This window comes from Syngnathus leptorhynchus, chromosome 3, assembly GCF_054491065.1.
Source record: "Syngnathus leptorhynchus isolate UIUO chromosome 3, UIUO_Slep, whole genome shotgun sequence".
NCBI classification, from domain to species: domain Eukaryota; kingdom Metazoa; phylum Chordata; class Actinopteri; order Syngnathiformes; family Syngnathidae; genus Syngnathus; species Syngnathus leptorhynchus.
The window spans coordinates 11621475-11642910 of NC_141197.1; the positions used below are offsets into that span (position 1 = coordinate 11621475).

The 21436-nt window shown below is 40.4% G+C and overlaps 1 protein-coding gene across 11 annotated transcripts in view; it reads right to left on the minus strand.

Moving 5' to 3' along the window:
* zfhx3b (zinc finger homeobox 3b) overlaps nucleotides 1–21436 on the minus strand; it is a 308314-nt gene that overhangs the window by 169495 nt on the left and 117383 nt on the right. For all 11 annotated transcript variants that reach the window (XM_085907649.1, XM_085907647.1, XM_085907642.1 and 8 more), the window contains one exon: nucleotides 10586–10626. The gene's annotated coding sequence lies outside the window, so the exon portion shown is untranslated. The remainder of the gene's footprint in view (nucleotides 1–10585; nucleotides 10627–21436) is intronic.

A 21436-nucleotide genomic window follows, 5' to 3' on the forward strand; every position in this document is an offset into this window, starting at 1 on the left:
TAAGTCTTTATGAGCTTAGACTAAAACTGCAAGCATCCAAGTGGAATCAATCAATAAAATCAATAGCTCTGTCTGTCATGTCCTATTTTAGCTGTTACATCGTTTAACCTCCTTTTCCACCTAGTCTTGAGTTTGCACAGTTTAAAAATAAAACTGATAGATAATAAAACACAAACAGCAGAGGCGACACGCAGCCTCTACCTCCAAAGGTCACTGGCTGCAAGGTCATCGCTTTACAGACGTATTTATGCATGAAGTCGACATAATAATTATTAAGACTGCACCAAGGCTTAGACAGTGGGAGATGAAACATTCTTGAGAGCAGAGGCGAGGAAAAACTCAATTTACACAAATATAGACGTCTCTAAACATTGCTTACTATTCTTCCAGGTATTGACTATTCAATTAGACTGTCTGCAGCTGCTTGATTGGTCTAATATAAGTATATTAACAAGGATCCTTTGAGATTCAAGGACGAAGGCACTCATAGGAACATAACACTGTATACTGCAACAAGACACATGGCTGTGTTGCGCCTTTGAACAAAAGACAGCCAAGAAAAGCTAGAGGAACTTGGAATACTCTTATAAGTGTTATAGTTACTCTTGTATTGGGAAAGAAATAATGATGTTTTTCATCACACATCCTGTGAGGTAATATTTGCTTGCATTATACTGAAAGATGTTTCTGATATTTTGGTTACTCTTATAGGTCACTGTTGGACTTTAAATGTTCATTGTGTCTCAGTATGTGTATAGCAAAGATCATTTTTTTATTAAAAATAAATAACTATTCCTAAAGCAAATCACGTTTTATTGCAAGAATACCAACACAACCAATGGACATGTACGCAACTACTATATACATTGTATGTACTTTATGTGAAGTGGCCAAAAATCAATGATCCTAATGTAACAGCTTTAAAGGAAATCAAATCGAATGAATTGAGGCTGAAAAGAAGCAGGCCTGATTACATGAACTCGTACCAGCCAAGATGCATGAGGTCCCGCTGCTGTAGTCTAGGTAACACAATCTGTTTTTCAACCCCTAAACAATACATCTTTAGCATTGCATGATATAATGCTCACGCTCAATGTACTTCCATTTGAAGGCTGGAGGGGTACTGCGGACCCTGAGAGTCACTTAAGTGAAGCGCTCGCCTGCCAGGCCTGCCACCACACACTAAAATTCATCTATAATTTGTGACGAGTGTAATGCCATCTCCACTTTATGATGATGTGATATTCTTCACCTCCGCCAGAGCCAGTGAGGCCAAGAGCTGGCAGTCTTATAATGAGGTGCCTTAAGAGTTCAGCTTACAGGAAGGCAAGGTGGAGAGAAGATGGCTGATGATGGCCACATTAACAAGTGGATGTAAAAAGTAACCCTTGTTCGCATGCCAGGTTTTTGTGTTCAAAAAATATAATTATGAATTAAAAAAAGGGCTTTTCTACAATTAATGTGACCTGTAACCATCATGCTTTAGGGAAGCTCGAACTGGGGCATTAAATAGGGTGGATGATTGTGAGCAGCTTGAAATGCAATACTTTAGCAACAGTACGTCACTTCCTGAGAAGCGCTGTCACTGTAAGTTGCTATGGCAACTGTCAGCACAGATCCACCCATGGGACAAAATGATGAACCATTGTTGAAGAATATTTCACACCTTGCAAGATGAAACTTAAATTGAAGCATCATTCATACTACACGCACAGCTTTTCAGGCATTATTTCGTCAATTTTCGACATGTTTGTTGGTGTGATTACTGTTGGAGGGTAATATATCAACTGCTAATATTTCCCAAGATACAGGACTGAGCAAAAGTCTTAAGAAATCATTAGATTGTTTTGGCAATGCTATAATGAATGTCACTAAGTAAATAGCAGATATCCGCCAACGCCAAACGGTTAACTCCTTCACTGCCGTGGACGGTTATATTCATCGACCTGAATGTGTGGCATAAACTGTGCATGTTTCACAATAGGTAATAGAAAATATGTGTCACGACCATGAGGAAATACGATGCAATTATGTTTTGTATTTTTGGTGAAACCAATCCATCTTGGCAAAATATCTTTGTGACTAATAATCCCTCAAAGATATGACACTATGTTCTCAGTCTAATGAGACCTTGTCCAAATAAAAACAGCAAGCCATTAAATGTTTGCCTGGTGCCAGAGACCCGGTCACTTGATAAAGGAGAGATGGAATCCGAGTTTGTCTGAGGATTATGTGCACCAAGGAGCTCCAGCAAGAAAAATCTAATTTGCTGTGTACATTGCTGTGTGCTTACATTGGATGTTAAATAAGTAAATAACAACACTTTTTCAAGACATTTAATTTTTAAAGTATGTAGTTTGGGCTGCCTTTTAATCTGCACTTATTATTGTTATTGAAATATCATATTTAGCTCAAGGATGAATAATAAATAAGATATAATTACCAACTTCAATGAGCTGACGGCTTGACTGGGCCATTGGTGAGAGGAGGGGCCACAACCCCCCCACCCCCCCCGCCCCCCACTCCCCTTTCCCTTTTGCTCTCTCTCGCACGCTTTAATTTGATCTTTGTAATTAGTTTCTCTGATGGATCTGGGAGGTCTGTGGCATCCTCTGCCATGTTCATTAGTGTTCTTGTAGGAGGGGGCAATTTAAAAAAAAAAATCCACTTTCTCCTCCAGATGTCATAGTACCATACATGTGATCTGTTCAAAAGCAGCAAAAGCTCAATCATCCTAATCATCTTTTCCCATTGAAAAAATTGAAATGTCATTAATATGTTCAAGATTCTCAGAAAAACCAATAAAGATGCTTGTGATCTGTTCTAAAATAGTACTCAGGTTTATAAAACATACAATATAGTGTTCATTTAAAATGTCGAATAGAACGTAAAGAATTGAACTGTCTGTGCCTCATGATTCATTCATTGTGACACCTTCTGGTGTACGCAACTTGGCCAACGAGCGGCAGTAGAATACACAAATGAAGAAGACTTTCACCACTACTGTCAGCGCCTCAGTGAACTGCTGCAAATTGATCATTTTTGCAGAGGATAAAGAATAGATGACATTGAGTATTATATTATTTGTCAACGTGTTGATGCACCTCTTGTGTTTGAATGTTTCTGCTCAACTTATCGCCTGTATTACTGACGTTCTCTATTTCCCATCCATGGTATTTAGCATAATGTGTTAGCATTACGGTATACACAACGTATAATTCCCTTTGCTTCATGTTGAGTTTGAGAGTAAACTTCAACTGGGAGTTGGATTAAAGATCTTGAGGCCTCATTTGAAGAACTGTTCACTGTCTGCCAAACAAGCAGAATTAGTTGTATCAAAACAATTTACATATTTATTACTTTGCCATTTTAAAACAAGCAAAACTCAGTGAAGCTGGACATGGCTACAGTTGATCACAAGTGACCATTCTGTTTTCGACGCAAGCATCCACAATACACACATAGACCCAAACACAATATGCAGCTCTATAATATTCAGCACCCCAACACCACCAATCCACCCTACCCCTTTTTTTTCCTCCCCTCCCTCCACTGGCCAGGCTACACTAGACATGTCTCCCTAATCAGCAGCCTTGTCTCGCTCAGACCGGTTGCCATAGTAATACGCTGGCTGGTCGACATGGCAACCACTCTGAGGTCCACTATTAAATGAAAAAAAAAAAAAGAGAGAGACAGCAGGGCCAGGGAGAGGTGGTCCAAGATGGGGGAAGGGGTTTTTTGGGGGGTAGATGGGAAAATGAAAAAGGGGGGATGAGCAAAGAAAAATGAGGAAAGCAACAGAGGCAAAGAGGGGCAAGCTGCTGCACTAGTAGTTCGGCGTGCCATGCCTATTGCATTGTGTGCTACTAAAAGCTAGGGCTATACACAACAATGCCATTAAGCTAATGTATGACGTCAGTTACTTAATGCCTCAAGAATTTATATACATGAAACCTGCTTGCACAGCCCGATCCAATCTGGATAAAGGATCATAAACTAATATCATGTTTTAAGAGCTACTTATATGATCATCGCCATTCCACATCAGACACGTTAAAAAACATGTAATAAAAAATTAATATTTATAAAGGCTAACGGTTTTATAGACTGCAGACGCGTCATTGAAATCAGGGAAGGAAAGAATGTAAAAACGTTGCTGTCAGAATGGGCCGTTTTACGATAGGACGAAATGAAGGAGCGCCGGTGTTATTTTTCCAAGGGTCTCGCAGCTGGCAGCATCCCACACGTGTTCCACTTGATATGTCACTTTAGGTGAAATATGTAAAATGGGTGCAATTCCCAGATCCGGCGCATACCGGATGCTTCCAGGAGACGTATTGTCATCACCGCAGCACTCGTTCACAACTAAAGTGACATTTTGCCGGGGCTCACATATGCGTCTCTGCTGTGATCTCCCTCAATCACTCTTAGCTCACTGCCTCCATCTTCATTTCTTATTTGCGCCTCACCTCTATCTCGGCGCCGTCTACAGCTTTTTATCACAGCCACTAGCTCCCTTTGACCACTTCTCTCTGTCCAATGTATGACTCTTTAATGAATAAAATGTCAGTCCATCAAGATGCCACCACAAAATAGCATTTGTTGCTTCGCGGGTCAAATTCCTCCATGAATTGGAGCTCTTGCTCGCATTTCTGCAGCTCCCCCCAAAGCAGCTTAGGAAAGATAGCTAATTGCATGTCCACATTGTGCCTTCAGTCCCCGCTTCCCTTGTGCACCATTCACAGGCAATTAAAGTGAGCTTAAACAGAGTAAGAAAGTGCGTCATCCTCTTAATGCAATTAAGAAAGTGTGCATAAAACATTACCGTTATTCTCTGAAGCACAAAAACGGCAATGCACAGATGGAACACATGGGAGGACAGCGTCACTTTTCAACAAACCAACTTGGATTCATCTGAAGGTAATTTCCACTGTTTTCAATCACCTTTCCATTATGAAATGATGAAATTCTGCAAAATTGGCCTTGGCTGAGGTCAATACTACTTTTGCAATTTTATTATTTCATATATTTTCAATCTCATAGCATGATTGGCCAAGAAAAATATCATTTTTAGGAGGCTGACATTCATAAGAGGCATATTTTAATATATTGGGATAAAAGACAATTCTTTACCACTTATCATGATTTTAATTGCAAATTTTATTTAATACCCTAACTAATTTTAAAAGCGCCTCAGAAAAGACCAAGCCTGATTGAGGATTTGAGAACTGTATTCATTTGATTCCATGTGGGATTTTAAAAATAATTTTTAAAATTGCATCGTTGAGGAGACGATGGAAGAACAAGTCAAATTATGGTTACAAAGGGTATTCCCTTCCCTTGGCTGGCTACAAATATGAGACAGAAGCTCACCAAATGCAGAAAATTACACAGATAGAGTAGCAAGAAGAGACAGTGACTGTTTAATGGCGAAATAAGTGTACAGTAAAAAAAAAAAAAGTATATATTGTATATCACTTGCAAGTGACTACACCCTCTCTACTGTTGTAAATGATGTTCTTTTTTCACTATATGTGAGCCATTTGTGTTGATTTTCATTGTTGCAAGAACATACATGCAGACTACTCACAGATTCATTATGATGGATGCCTTGATTTAAGTGGAGGCTTTTGCCACCTATGCTGCCCCTCCCCTACCTCAGCCCAAACACAAGAACAACCATTTCCGGCACCAAATGTAAAGTCCAACTGCCTTCCAAATCCCTCCCAATTATAAAAGGTCCTTGAGTTGCTGTTTTGCCCCCTCTCTAGCTCCTGTCTGATTACTGCGCCACAGGCAATCAGCCCCAGAGCACACACGACCAAGGGGACTATAGGGGTGTGTTGGCGTTGGTGGGGGGTATCAAATCCAAAACACAGCAAAAAAATAAAAAAATAAAAAATCTAAAAGCGGACTTGTGGACCGCAATTACAGGACATCGAGCTCGGCCTCGGCTCGAGCACTCAAGAGCGGCTGTGATTTCCGACAGAAAAGCTCATTAGTTTTTATTGGAGGAAATAGAAGCTAGGTGACTTAAAATGGCAGACGTAATGTTTCGGGGAGGGGGTACTCATTTTGACCCCATTGCGGGGACACACTGAAGTCATAGTGCACACTACGGCTGAACGATTTCGGGGAAAGATTGAATTGTGATCGTTCTGACGGATTTCGATTTGAATCATAATCATTTTTTTTTTTCTTTTTTTTTTTTAGGGCAATACCGCCCAAAGACTGCTGGGATAGGCTCCAGCATGCCCGCGACCCTTGTGAGGATAAGCAATTTGGATGATGAATAAATGAATGAATGAATGAATATTCAAATTGTATTTACAGTAACATTTACAAATAAACAAAGATTACATCATACCATTAAAATGTACACATCATGTAGTGAAATGAATTTAAAAACACTAAATTTAGCAAATGACAATATAGTCCATTACCAAATCTGGAATCATTAAAAAAAAAAAAAAAGAATTGTGTAGAACTGAGAACACTGTGTGGAGCACGTGTGTCAAAGTATTCCCCTCAATTTGCGCGCAGCAGCTCGGAGCTGATTGGTGTAGGACACGGATTGGACATTTCCAGCAACAGAGGTCCATCCTCACAACATTCAAAATGGCGTGCGAGAGAAACTGTAGTTTGTTTAATTCAACAGCAAATTCAGTTTTTAACAACTAGAAACACATATAGTCTTTAAAACCCCAGCAGCCGACGGCACTGGAAGCATTTATTTAAAAAGAAAAAAGAAAGGCATGCATATTTTTTCCCCAGTCAACACGTGCGCTCTTTGCTGATTGGTTCCTTTGAACTGTCTGCTCAGATATGTGCATTAATGCCACTCGCCACCACACCAATGACTTCGGTTTGCCAACCTAGGACGTTTGGGCAGAACAAATGTTCTATTAAGTAAGATCTATTTTATCCTCGGGTCCGTATGCCTGTCAGCGCACATGTGCATCAACACAACAGTCGGACGTGCAAAAACATTATGAGCGAGCACTGCGGCGGTGTGTTTGCTCGACTCGCTGTAATGACTGCCTGCAGATTTCTCGTCACGAGTGTGTGAGTCCGAGGCTCCGAGAGGACGAGTGAAGTAGGCGACCATGTTTGCTTTGGTGGGGGGGCCGCCAGTCTGTGTACCGTGTGGCGTGTGACATTATTTCAGAGCGTGTAAGCTATGATGTGCCGCCAGCCGCAGGATGAAGTACTTGCACATGTGTGTGCTTTTCACAACCAGAGGAAATATTTTAAATCAACTATTATTTTGTGCCTCTGATGCAGCATCTCGGTGGTCACTTAGGTGTACACGAAGCAATTGTTCTTGTTAGGAAGGCATAGTCAATTAATTCATCTATTAATTTGATCTGTTCTGAGTGTGTGTGTGTTTATCTTCATTGTGTTTGCAGCTCATACTCTCCATTCCTAATCTGTATTCAGGGCAGGTGAGCTCCAGCACGGACCCACAGCTCAGTAACTAATGGAGGGGCTGATGGGAGCCTGATGACAACCACAGGGCCATTTATACGCACGTGCACGCACACACGCACTGTGGACATTTACAATCCTACAAACATGATGGTCATTTCCAAGCACATCCCCAGATAAGTAAATTACATTGACCATTTAATATTTGGTGTGCGTGTTTGTATACGTGTGTACATGCACGAGTGCGTGTGTTCCGTTAGCATTCTGAAGTCACAGTGACACCCTGGTCAAGTTGAGTTCTAGTGTAGACACAAAAAGCAAATGATGAAAGAAAAATAGGAGCTTTATTTTGAGCTTCCTTTTTCATGTAAACATTTTACATTTTAAACTACATAGTATTCTCAAAAAAGGAAGCAAATTATTAACTCGGTGTAGGGAGTTTAACATGAGATTGTTCTCCTGTGTGTAGTAATTTAATGATGTAACTCAGGGGTGTCAAACTCGGTTTTTTTGCAGGCCAGATTGTAGTCATAGCTTCTTTCGGAGGGCCATTATGACTGTCAACCCAAATAAATGTATGAGCACCTCATATAGACAGTAAAAGCTATAAAACAAACTGCTAACTCGCTTTCAAATCAGACGAGTCAAATATTAAAAATAAAATAGATATTAAAAATGAAGACAATTTGCAATTCTAGTAATGACACACAAATTTGATGCACAATTAGTCTTCGCGGGCCACATAAAATGATATGGCGGGCCGTATCTGGCCCCCGGGCCTTGAGTTTGACACCTGTGGACTGTAACTAAAGGATCAATGAAAACATGCTTTATTCAGACAACACCTCTTCGGAACATTCTGAATATTTTGTCAAGAACATTGGGCTGGGCTAATGGCGAGTACAGATTTCCTTACAAGACAACAAATAGTGGGAGAGCCGTGGGTGCCTGCCTACATGTTGAGTCTAAAAAAGCAAGTTGCGAAGCAAACACAAAGCCCTGCAAAAAGACAGCATGGGTTGTATTTTCCCTCATGGAGTCAACACTTCATCACCCAGCGTGTATGGCAGACAAGTTTACTTGAATTATTGCTGTTTAATTATTGTGGGTTTTCCCTACGATGAATTGAGAAAAGACTCTTATACTATGATAATAAAAATGTTTTGATTGCTGTGTAAGGCAAAACTGTCCTAACATCCAGTGCGCGGCTCTTCTTTCCTCTCGCATAATCATATTTTCTCATTTGCCTTCTTCTGGTTTCCTCTCCTGCTGCTTTGCTTTCTCTTTCTTCCTCTTCCTCTGCTGATCTCAGGCCAGCGAGCCGAGCGCCTGTGTGACCTAGTGGCCTTCGAGGCTCTCAGGGAGAAAGGTAATGGGCCCAACCCCGGAACACAATCTCACTCCGGGTGCAACTCGGGGCTGCCGGCGGCTTTGATCCGGTAGCCCCTGCTTAGGTCTCCTGACGCCCGCTGAGGAAATTCAGAGGAACAACTGGAAGAGGCCTGTGTTTATTCAGCTCCTTTAATGAGGAGGGAGATGGATTATCAGGGCCTACATCAACCCCCAAAAACAACACACCAAAGGAAAACTGCTGCGCCTTCCAGATGTTGCTCTATCTCTGGTCACTCCAAAAGAAGCAGAGCAGGATGGAGAGAGAGAGAGAGAGAGAGAGAGAGAGAGAGAGAGAGAGAGAGAGAGAGAGAGAGAGAGAGAGAGAGAGAGAGAGAGAGAGAGAGAGAGAGAGAGAGAGAGAGAGAGAGAGAGAGAGAGAGAGAGAGCCGTGTGGAGGTTTGACTGCAATAGAGTGAGTGAACTAGTGGTTGGAAAAGGGATTCCCCTGTCTTCTATCTGCTTTATCTGGCCACATGTGGAATTGATTTGCTTTTAATTTAACGCACTCTACAGATAGAGGCACCCAATCAATTTAGGAACGTTTTTTTTTTTTTTTGACATCACAAGAATTTAGTCCCAAATAAAAAACGCACTAGTTTCCTATAACTCTAGCTACAGGGCAATCCTGCCTGAATTCTATAAGTGCTGAAATTTGTCAACATTACAACAGATCACAAACACTAAGCTCACCGATGGCTTTCATGACATCATCTCTCCTTGACTGTTTCGCATGACGATCACATTTTGCACTCACGTTCAAGCATAACCAAAGTTATATTAATAGCAAGTTAGTGCAAAATTACGGCGCACGCCAATATGCTCAAAATATTATACATAGGGATTTGTTTGGTTTTGCAGGATTAGAAAATGCAACATCAAACAATAACATAATAAGGTTGTTTGCTCCTAGCCGCGACTTAATATTTGTTTAAACGGTGCTCATCAGCTTTTGCGGGTTGAACTTGCCAAGTCCTGTATATGTTACATTTACAGTAAATGATAAATACCATGTTTTTGTGAAGCCTCACAAATTAAATGAAAGTAATCGATTTATTTTAAATGCATTGGGGTTGGGCGTAAAGGCAAACTATTAGAAATTACTATCCAATAGCCATAAAAAACTGACATTACACGGCTGCTACATTTTACCTGCAGACATAACGCAGATGTAGGCGGTGTGTCACACTCTTGACCCTTTTGCCTGAAGCCTGACCAGATCGATACATTGCTCTATTGTCAAGTCATTTAGAGGATGATGGGTCAGCCGCTGGTCACAAATCGACACAAAGGCTACAGGTCAGTCTGGGTGTCTCGATTGCATCTCATTTACATAAGTTTACATACATTAACTCCTGTTTAGAGTAATACCTGCTGTAACAGGTTGTGTTGAATGTCTGTTGCAATGGGGAAAAAACACTACGAAAGTAAAATCATATGTCAATACTGCCATCACTTTTGATGATGATCAACTATGTTTAGTAACATGTCCAAAATTGCGTTTGGTCCATTGGAATCACAAGAAGACTTAACTATAACTTGAACAGGTTGGCTTTCAAAATAAATTGGATTCACTCAATATTGCCATTGTAATTTTGCACATTGCGAGGTGCATTGTAGGGAAACAAGAACAAAGGGGTGAATAGCATGGATTATCTGTATATCGGGAACATTGTTTATTCACCCATATTTGTATTTGTGATTTTCATCGGGAGAAATTAGCCAACATAGAAACTTTGTACAAAAAAATAAATAAGGAAGCACTTACCAACTTTGAAGCAGAGGAGCGCTTCCCTCACAGTCCTAGACCTGCAAAACAAAAGAGAAGTGCATCATTGTTGACAAGCAGCCTTAAATCTTATATCCTTGCGTGCAGTGAGGAAAAAAATAGCAGTGAAGCAGGGGTCTTACCGCTCACTGTCCTTTCCTAAAACTCCACTTCCTAACCTCATGCCAACATTTATCCTAGAATCCAATAATTTCCTGAAAGCTGAATTTATCATGCAACACAGTCTCAGGTCAATTTGAATAATAGAGTAAATCAGTGAGCGCCATTATCATCCTCATTGTTATTATTATTACTATTAGGCTCATTATTTGGCATTCCACTCGGTGTGAGAGTCATGCTGTTTGTTATCAAGTTATAGTGCAACCCAAGGGCAGGAAAAAGACAGCAGTAATATGGATGAAATACAGAAAAACCACAAAAAAAGTGAAATAAAAAAACTGCTTCTTTCTCGGCTCTTATTTCATTCTGAATCTCATTCCCAATATATACTGTGGATATAAAACATCGAGACACCACTGTTCAAATACTAGATATAAAACATGAGGCCAAGATAACTTTTCTGATCATTAATGTGACCTACAATCTGTTCAACTCCATGGGGGGGGGGGGGGGGGGGGGGACTGAGATGGGAAGTAAACAAGTGACATCATGTGGTCACATCCATCAATGAACAAGCCCCCTTTCTGAGTTCAAAGTGTAAAGAGCATAATACTCCTCCTCCAAACTCATTTGGGTCACAGCCCCTCAACTCAGACTTTGTTAACATGGTAAAGATGAATAAATAAATGACTCAATGCATACTCTGTTTCTATTCAATGGCACTTTTCAAAGCTGCACCTCAAAGACATTCTGGTATCTCTATTAAAATGTAATCATCAATTTTTAGATGGAGATTCAAACCTTGGAAACATGACCTTGAAAATAATTTCTTTTCTTCTTTCATTTATGAAGAAATAATTACAGAGGACATCTCAGACTCCCTTGGTGAGCAGTATATTAGAGTTTAATTTTAGTGACTAATCTTCAGTTCAAAGATCTGCAAACCTCACATTGCATTGGAACACTGCATCTCAATATCTGATGAATTAGTGATAAAATAAAGTAGTGAGTAGAGTGTAGACCTCCGCCAAGGTCAGGTGGTTGTTACTGAGGTGCTGCAGGGGTGGTCTTGGTATTCCAAGGGGGGCCTGAAAGGCCTGTGTGTATCCCTTGTTTAACCCAGAGCCTTCTTGCCTTGCTTGATTTGTTTGATAGAGCCAATTACATCACGAGAAGGCCATTATCCTCTCAAATATTTTTTTCCTATTAAAATGAATACAATTGCCATTAATGGGTTTTAGCCTTCCCATGGACGATGATTATTGCAATGTCTATTTTAATAAGGAGGAAAAAAAAGAGATATTGTATTTTACAAAAACAGTGTTGCACTTTTTGGTCTACCCACCTTGGTCACATGGGAGCAGTATAAAACCGAAAGACCGAGAATGCGCGTTTTGAGACATTACAACTCTCTTCTACTCATTAATGCACCATTAATATTTGTCACTCCGCAGACAAATGTATGACTGAGCACTGTTACATTGCAAGTCTAAATGTGCTGCTACACTGTTTGTGATCGGTTTGTTGCACAAGGGAGTATCGCAAGACAGCATAGATGCTATTTTGCATTAGCATAAAGCTAGCGGACCGTAAGGCAGATAGACAATGTCGTCAACAGGAATGGCATTGCAACATCAAACCAAATTACAGAAGCCTTGCTAATACTGAACTTAAACGCACACTTTCCCTCACTTGGCAGTGCGCTGAGATCTCACCTTGCGAAATGATGCTGAAACCTCAAAAGGTTTTTAAACCCCTGCCCGAGGACAAGGTATAGCCAGTCATTACCTAGACTCCAGGTCAGTAAGTAAAGTAAGCTTGTATTTTGGGATGGCTGCTGCCGATTGCGTATGCACTTTAATAAGCAGGCTGCGGGTCCGGCAGATTTATTGGCCCGTAGTGGGGTGAGGGGACCGGACTCCCTTGGCCTCCAGCTTCCCCCGGTGCCATTACGCCAGAGTGAGATATAGTGGGATATTGATCCCAATGCCACTTCATTTTGCAATAACTATTACATGATATTCTCCCGGGCTGTGCACGGGCGCCTGATTTATGCCGCCTTGCTATTTACATTAACAGTAAGTGTTTTTCTATACTGGCTGGGGAGGGTCTTCCAGGCACACGAGTGGACGTGTGGACATTCACATTCCATCTCATACTTGTGAGTCTTTTTGTAACATTTGAAGCGCAGGCAGAAGTGCTGAGCACTTTGCAGTCTGCTACGTGGGTAATGAAAGGTACAGACGTAAACATATTGCGGAGTACATCCCAGCCTTCATTACAGATGCAGAGTCGTCCTTGAGGCAATGTTACTCACTGGTATTAAATTGCATTTAGACGATACGTTTTAAAATATGTGAAACATGCTAATGTGATTTCCTTCACACTACAGTGGATATACACACCCCTGAAAACAAGTGTTTGTGATATACGAATTTTTATATATTTTATATATATTTTATATATATTATATTTATATTATATATATATGTTTTGTTTTTTTAAATGGTCAATATATAGCCTTTTTGAAGGGGGGGGAGCATCGAAGCACTCGTGTATAAAGGGCACATCAATTGGCTCAAGTAGTGTTTTCCCCTGCCCTTCAAGAGATTTAAATAAGCACACCCACCATTGTGTCTCATTTATTTGCTATTGAGTGTTTAATTGAATGCTGCCAATTGGCAAAGCCTCTCATTTGAAAGAAACTGATGAGGTTAATTAGAATAAGTTGACTGGGGCATGGTGACCCGGCATGTGCCGCGACCAGCTGCACACTAACCCTTTGCCAAAGTGCTTTCCCATGCATTGCCAGCCTGGTGCTGACTGTTTGTTTACAAGCAGGCACACACAGAGTGCCACGTTGACTAGTGCCAATGTTCCCACAGGCAATCCCCACAGGGGTCATTGCGCCCCAGATGCTGTCACTGTTACATGGGGCCATGAGGCAAAACAAAAGGACTAATGACCCTTAATTGCTCTGACGCTGTTTGCAATCAGATGAGAGCTGCCTAAGCAGCAGTATGTAAATCAAATCCCCCTCCTCGCCCCACTTCTTAACCAACTCCCCAAGCGCTCTCCCTGGCACAATCAAGTCTTTCTCTGATAAGAGGGCGGGCAGCTTAGCAGGCACGCTGCCAAGTGACGGGAACTGGCAAGCGTGGTAATGTGCGCGCACTTGTTGCTACAATGACTGCCTGTTACGCCGGCACATTGTGGCATTGGGCCGATGCGTGTGGGGAGCAGATGGGCATCCGAAAGCCTCCGCTTGTTTCCGTATTTAACGTGACGGAGAAAAAGAAGTGTGCCCTGCACTGTGTGCATGTCCCATTCATTAATAGGTCCATTCATATGCAACACTTAGTTTGATTGTAGACAAATGCCCCACTTGGGAGGAAGGGATTGCCAGTGAATTGAAATTAGTGTGCGTGCGTGTATGTTTGTGTATCTATGAGGCCTTATTTGCATTTGGTTTGCATATATTTAAGTTTGAGTTTGCAAAGAAAATACTTGAACGTATTGCTTGTTGGAAGAGGTCAAGGACATTTTAAAATAATGCTATTGAAATTAATTCCACTCGGTAAATGTCTGTTTTGCAGTGTGCACTTGCATAACAAATTACCGCATCAGGTCCAACAGAATGCAACTAAAGAGAAAATATTGAGCGTGCAAATATGTACGGACTACTGACAAAAATTAAGGCCTGCTGTACACTGTGTGACGCAGCCCAAAGGAGTGCCAGGTTTTGAGGATCCGCAAATAGTATACTGTAATGTATTATTGTTTTTATTGAACCGTAATAACACGGAGAAGAAGAACCAGATTGCCACAAAGAGAAGAAACAGGCAAAAGTGGACATATTGAGAAGCTAATTATTAAAATTGCAATACACTGTATATTGATACAGCTTGGCCACAGCTAACTAGGGCTCAAAACCAGTCACTGACCATCGGCAATGCATAGTACTAGTTGCAGAACCCCGCACTTTGAACAACAGTTTGGATTGTAGCAGGCTTTTTTCTCATACTTGGCTTTGGGGTAACATTTCAGGACGAATCTAAAATGCTGTATAACCTTGACAGGTAAACTTAAATTGAGCTTCTCAAAACTTTTAAATGCCATGTCTAACAGTAATTCAGGACTTTTGCACAACTTTGCATAGCTGAAAAGGAAATATGGCAACAGATGTTTGACCCATGAATATTTCGGAGTCTTTCTGTAGCAACCTGCTGACGACAGCTCCGTGGCTGCTTTCCTCACATCTTGCATGAAGCCTCTATGCACTCTCACGGTAAAGAGTATGATAAAGAGGACTTTGGGTTCACCCTAAAAATGTATATGTAATCTTGGAAATCCCAAGGGAACATTAATGAACCCATTGTTTACATTTTTAGACAGTATCGATCACAAGTGAGCATTAATATCTTGTAAAGTTATGCTGAGTGCGTCGCTGTCACATTAAGAGGAAGGTCTGTCAGTGGCGGCTGTGTCAAGATGGTGGCCCAGTGAAATGTGAGCGATGTGCCCCCGGGTGTCCCCCAGTCGCCGCCACACCCATTAACATCAAGCCTTAATGCATTTCTTATACCTGCATGCTTTTCCACGATATGGACCTTGCTGATGATTTAAAGACAGCAACAAACCTGTCCCATTTTCAGAGTGATATTATTGATAGACTGTCACTTCAAATTGTAGGTAACTGCTAATGGTTATTTTATGGCGCCCATGTCAGAACTGATGTATACATGTTTTTTGCCCCTGCCTCTTTCCGCATATGACTCTGTTTTATTTGAGTGTAATGATTGCCTTGAGATCACTGTCCCGCTTATATTAGCGCAAACGTGACTCCACCTACAATGGGCCGACATTACCAAATGTAACCTTTCAAATAAAATGACATACAATGTGCCAAATGGGCTATCTACTTGAATTATTTAGTCATTCAGTATACAACAAATGTGCCCCCAAAATAAAAATGAGAAAATGTAGTAAATGTAGTTCATTAAAGAAGTTGCCGGGTGCTGATCTGGCTCCCGGGCTCCCCCTTGATTTGTAATACCTTTAATGTTTACTATGAAACATTGGTACGTCTTTTGGGAGAGAAAAAAAAGAAAATGAATGTCTAATCACGAACTGACTTTATCCTTAAAGGCAGTTAGAAGCCAAAGAGACAAAGAAAATTAATGTATATAAAAGAGCAGTTTGAGGACAAAAATAAATTGCGCCTAGTTACCCTAGAGATGCTCGTCTGACTACTGTCAAGGTACCTTTGAGCAAGACACTGAATCCATCCAGCATTGTTGCATGTCATTCATTTAAGGCAATATATTTCAACTACAGTCTTATTTTAATTCTTGCATAATCGTGTTATCCAATTATTTACCTTCAGCACACAAAAATACAAAAAAAATCATCTGCTTGAGATGGACCAAATAATATTTATAGTCGTTCAGTAGTACTAGTGTGTACTTTCAAAATTAACGTTGAAAAAAACAGAACTTCAAATTTACTCTGCAATTCACCAAATGAGACCAATTTGGTAAAAAGGCCAGAAAATGTTGCTTTAAGGCAACCAAATATGAGTCTCACTTGTATGTTCATCATTTTGCTCTTTATCCACTCCACTGTTTTCTCCCCACTAATGTTGTCATGGATTAGCTTCTATACTTGCCTGAACAAAGAGGCTTGGGCTTGTGTTTACGTTCTGGTCCGTGCATCGTGTGAAGAGGAGAGACGTCCCCCACTTAAGTCCACATTTTAGAAGACCCCAATTTGTTAGTCATTAATCAGAACACCTGCTCTGAGAGGACCCGGTGCTTTTCCGGCAGACTTTTGACTCTGCCACTTGAGTCATCAGAGTCATTTGAATTACATGCAGTGATTTTACCCAAGAGTAATTTGAGTATGCAAATGCTTTGCTGGGAAAAGGGCGCTGTGCATTACGTGGAGATTAAACAGCAATGTGTAATTCGAGTGTTGGTCCGGCAAGCACGTATAAACATAGGCCGCATTTAAATAAAGTTGAATTTGGCTTACAGCACTGACATGCTTTGTGGGGGGACAAAGCATGCAAGAGAACAATGCTGGTGTGTGTGTGTGTGTGTGTGGGGGGGGGGGGGGGGGGGGGGTAACATACCCTGACAGGACAAGGAAAAGGCCGTCTAAGAAAAGAGGTAGCAGAGGAAACAAATGAATAAATTCATGGGGCACAAAATGAAAGTGAAGATGGAAGGGAGTGGAGAACAGGGGTCGGAGTCATCAGTGGAAGATTTTTTTTTATTGTCCGGACACAGGAGATACGCACAAAAGCACTGGGAAGATTCAATTAAGTATCATATGCAGTGACCTTATTTCCATGGTTACGGAACAGTGGAAAATATTAATCAAGCCTGCACTCTCAACAGAGAGAAATAAGGTGGAAGGAAAGACGGAAGGAAAAAGGCAACCATTGCTTGGTAGCAGGGGAGCGAAAGCAACATGGCGTAGTTAACGTCCAGTGCTGACAATGAAAAGCCAGTTTGTGGCGATGGAATTCTAAACAATAAAAATTCTGTCTAATGCTGGAATTGAACTCAGTCAGCACAGCAAAATAAATCCCCTACCTATTTTGTGCAGTGCTAAACTCCATAACTCACTAAAGAATTGTTTTAACTTCCATTTGGATTTTATATCTTGATGCCTTTGTAAAGAAGAAAAAAATGGGAGTACACAAATGTTTGCCACACAACAATGTTTTTATCCATCAATGAGTTTCCTTCCTATTTAAGGGTGCGCTTACTCGGAGCTGGGGGAAAAAAAGGCTTCTGAAAAACCGCTGCTTGCATATCGTTAGAGACACAGACAGTCAAAAATTATGACAATGGTTTACAATCATATTCCATTACAATGCTCCTCTCAGTCACATTTCCCTGCACGCGGCAGAGGGGGAAAGTTGAAGATAGTTGTGTTTGATGAAGCTGTAGAGTGTTTGCTCGCTGTCTGCAGGGACTGTCTTGAAAACAATCTATCTGAAACTCCCCCGCTGTGCAAAATGTTAAATAAACAAAAGGCGAGGATAAACAAAATCACTCCATTTCAATGTCACCAAGAAGAAAGCCGACGTTTCAATGTTTCCATGGTGAAAAGGAGGTGGCAGCCCTAACGTTTAAACTTTGGACACATGGTGAAATGTTTTTTTGTTTTCCTTTTTTTCCCCAGAGAATATTTATTTATAAGTATTTCGGCAACACAAATGTGTTTTTTTTTGTGTGTTTTTTTACTTTGTGGTGCTTAAGCAAACCAAGATGAGGAAAAATAGGCAACTCAGTTTTTCCCATTTGCTTTTGGAAATGAGCTCTTTTTTTGACTTATGATGATTTGAAATGTTACAATACTGAACACAGTATATGAAGACCACTGTCACGAATTTAAGAGCCAAATTCAAATTTGCTTCCAGTAATTTACTCAAAGTCCTAAAGCTCCTGATGTCACCACAATGACTTCAAAATGACTGATATGTGAAATATAGTACTATATACCGTCCACAACGTTTATCAAAATGACGAATACGGTATATAAACACCGTCCACAACATTATGACAATTTATACAATGTGAGCCAATGGTGACTATCAAGTACGTCAAGTGATCTTGATGGTGGGCACGGCAGGACCAGTAGGGCAAGTGTCTACAAAGATGTGACCAGAGTGCTGCATGGTTGTTCAAGTGTCTGATGTGACCATGACCACTTCCAGAAACAATTTAATTCCAGCGCTTCAGCCATCTTCCAGCTGATCTACTCCTCCAAGGTCATTAAGTGCGCCACAGAAGGTCACATGATTAATGAGTGACAGACCCTGTGCTGCAATAACGTGTATGAATGTGGCCCATTAATTAGACAGGAGGGCCAGAGAGAATGAATGGCCAGGGACAGCGTGGACCCCTCGCGACCCCATTCGTCCCACACCCCATTTTTCATTTTCATCTGTGCAAACACACACAGACATGCTTTTATTACTCAAAAGAAAATCCTCTTATGGCTGAGCAATTGACAACCTGTTTTTATATTAAAAAATATATGGCTTGAATAAAAATTCAATTTTAGGAAGGCATTTTTTAAAAATATGAATGAATTTGAACTTTGCTAGACCTGTTTGAGCTCATATCTCTTCCAATAGCCAAATACATAGTTTAAAAAAAAAATAACATACTCATCTTTGTATTTCATACAATCACATCAAATTTTAATGTATTTCATACAATAAATGTTATGGTTAAACTACCTCTTACATTAACTACAAATATACCATTGTGTTTAGTTAGGAAACATCAAAATTGTTGCACAAGAAACCACAGCACCTGAGAAAAAACAACCAATATGAGACAGAAGCGTAACTTATGTTGTTACTCGTTTGTTATGCTATCACAGACATGGGTTCCAGGCTCACCCCTAACGCCGATCAAATGAGTAAAGCTTCAAATTGATATCATTCAGAGTTATAATAACACTCAATAAGGTAGCAGGCGTTTCAGTGGATGGTAACAGGTCAGCATGAGTGAGCGTCAAATGTTGGACCATTCATTCATTCATTCAAGCCTTTCGTCTCTAATTGGTTGTTTTTCTCTGGCTCGGTGGTTTCTTTATACAAAATATACTAAAATAAAGCCATAAATCACAATTAGCATGGACCAAAGTCAAGTCTTAATGACTGAACAAATGAACGCAAATTCAAAAACACCAAAAAGTGATTTTCTCTGAAAAATTACAAACTTTGCCTTTAAATACAGTTTCCCTAACCAAATCAGACAAACTGTCTCTTGCGTTCCGCTGTTGGCATGGTTCTCAGCTTGATCTGGTTATCAAACATCACAATGTTGGCTTTTTCCAGCGCTATAAGCCCTCTGCATTAGTGAGGACAATCTCCAGGAGGAAATGAAACATTCTGCTGCCACGGACTGACTTTACAAGAAAACGAAATTGATGAAAAGTTCACAGTGTTGACGCACTATTTGCTATTTAGGAGTCAGACTAACCAACGTAATGCAACACCACCAGGGGTGGCCATGCTGATGTGAAGCATTGTTGTGGTTTTACTTTCACAAATGTACGGCTTGCCAATGTTAATTGCTATGGCTTGTTTATTGGGCAATAATATCAGAATCCTGTGCATTCGGTGTATGGATTTCGATTTTAGCATTATGGACACAGCCCAGTGCGGGTCATTAATCAAATAAAAAAACCTGCATGCACCGAATGTAATACCAAACGTCAGGGAGAGATACACTTCGGATGAGGTCGTGCGCAATATCAAGCCACACAATGGCTATCTATGTACACAATCTGATCAGTTCACACTCTGCACCTGGGTCACTTCTCTACAAAACTCCAAACGCACAGTCAGCAGCGAGTAAACGGAGCAAAACCACATTTTCAATTGGCCCAGAAACACAACAACAAGCAGTGACAGAGTGAGCCCAATCCGACAAAACAAAAGAAGGGAAGCATTGAGAAATGCGCATGTTTGTGAAATTACCCTAAAATGAATTCTAGGTCACAGAGATTTATTTGTAGTTATGAATATGGAGGAGAAATAATTTACGAGGCAAGCCGACAGTACAGATGAAATTGAAAGGTGCGGCTGATGCTATTTACCACTCTGTTTTTGAAGAACCAAAATGATGATATTAAAAATATTCTTTCATACATCAGACACGAAATGAACCGATTGACCCTTCTGAATAAAGCCTCTCTCTGGAGATTTGACACACATCTTTCAGCACACATCTGAAGACAGACATGGATGTTGTTTGCCCTCTGATATATTTTTAATATTCAGATCATATCAAATGTGTCCTCTTTCAATTATTGATCTATCTATCTACTCGCAACATAACACATGCTGAGCTCTGTCATGTGATTTCCACGGCCCAGTCAGTCGATCTTCTCATTCGACATGATAAGCGGAGGCCGAGCCGCATCCTGCGTGCGACGCGCTCGGCCAGAGGAACCACGGACGCACGCTCCATCAAACACCATCAACCGGCTCACCGTCAGCCCGTCACACACGTGACAGAGGCTACGTTTGCTGCGTCGACGTCGCCATCTGCGTGCACTGACAGCAATGTTTCAAATCCAGATCACGACTAATACTGCTGATCTCATTTTCATAAATGTCGTACTTAAAATACTCACGATCAAAAATTCACAGTTTTGTTTCAGAGATGTATCGGATTTAATATCATTCAATTGTTTTCATCGTTTCTGCTCCTTTCATCTGGCTAGAATGTCAACTAAAACCACAAAGCAAACAATAATAGATATAACAATAAATAGCAAATTAGATATCTTTAATAGGCGCAATTGAGAGTACATATTTTTGTTGCAAAAATATACACAGCAGTAAGGGTGCATGATTAATGGCAAAATAATAATCATAATATTCTTAATTAATACAATAATTACAATTATTAATCCCAGTTATTCATGATGTCAATGAAAACTTATATTGTTGCTATGAAATTTTAAATGTAATAGATTATTATTTTAGAATAAATACTTGGAGAAGCAAAACATTTTTTGTACTAGGAGTACAACATTTGAGATAATACAGACAGTAAGTAATTGATAATGCTTATTGAATGCTTCCAGATACTAATCTGGAAAAGGTTAAACAGCAATTGCAGAACTACATGCATATTGCATATGATAACGGTCCATTTTCCAAAGGGACCTCAAGATGTTTAATGGCGTGAATGT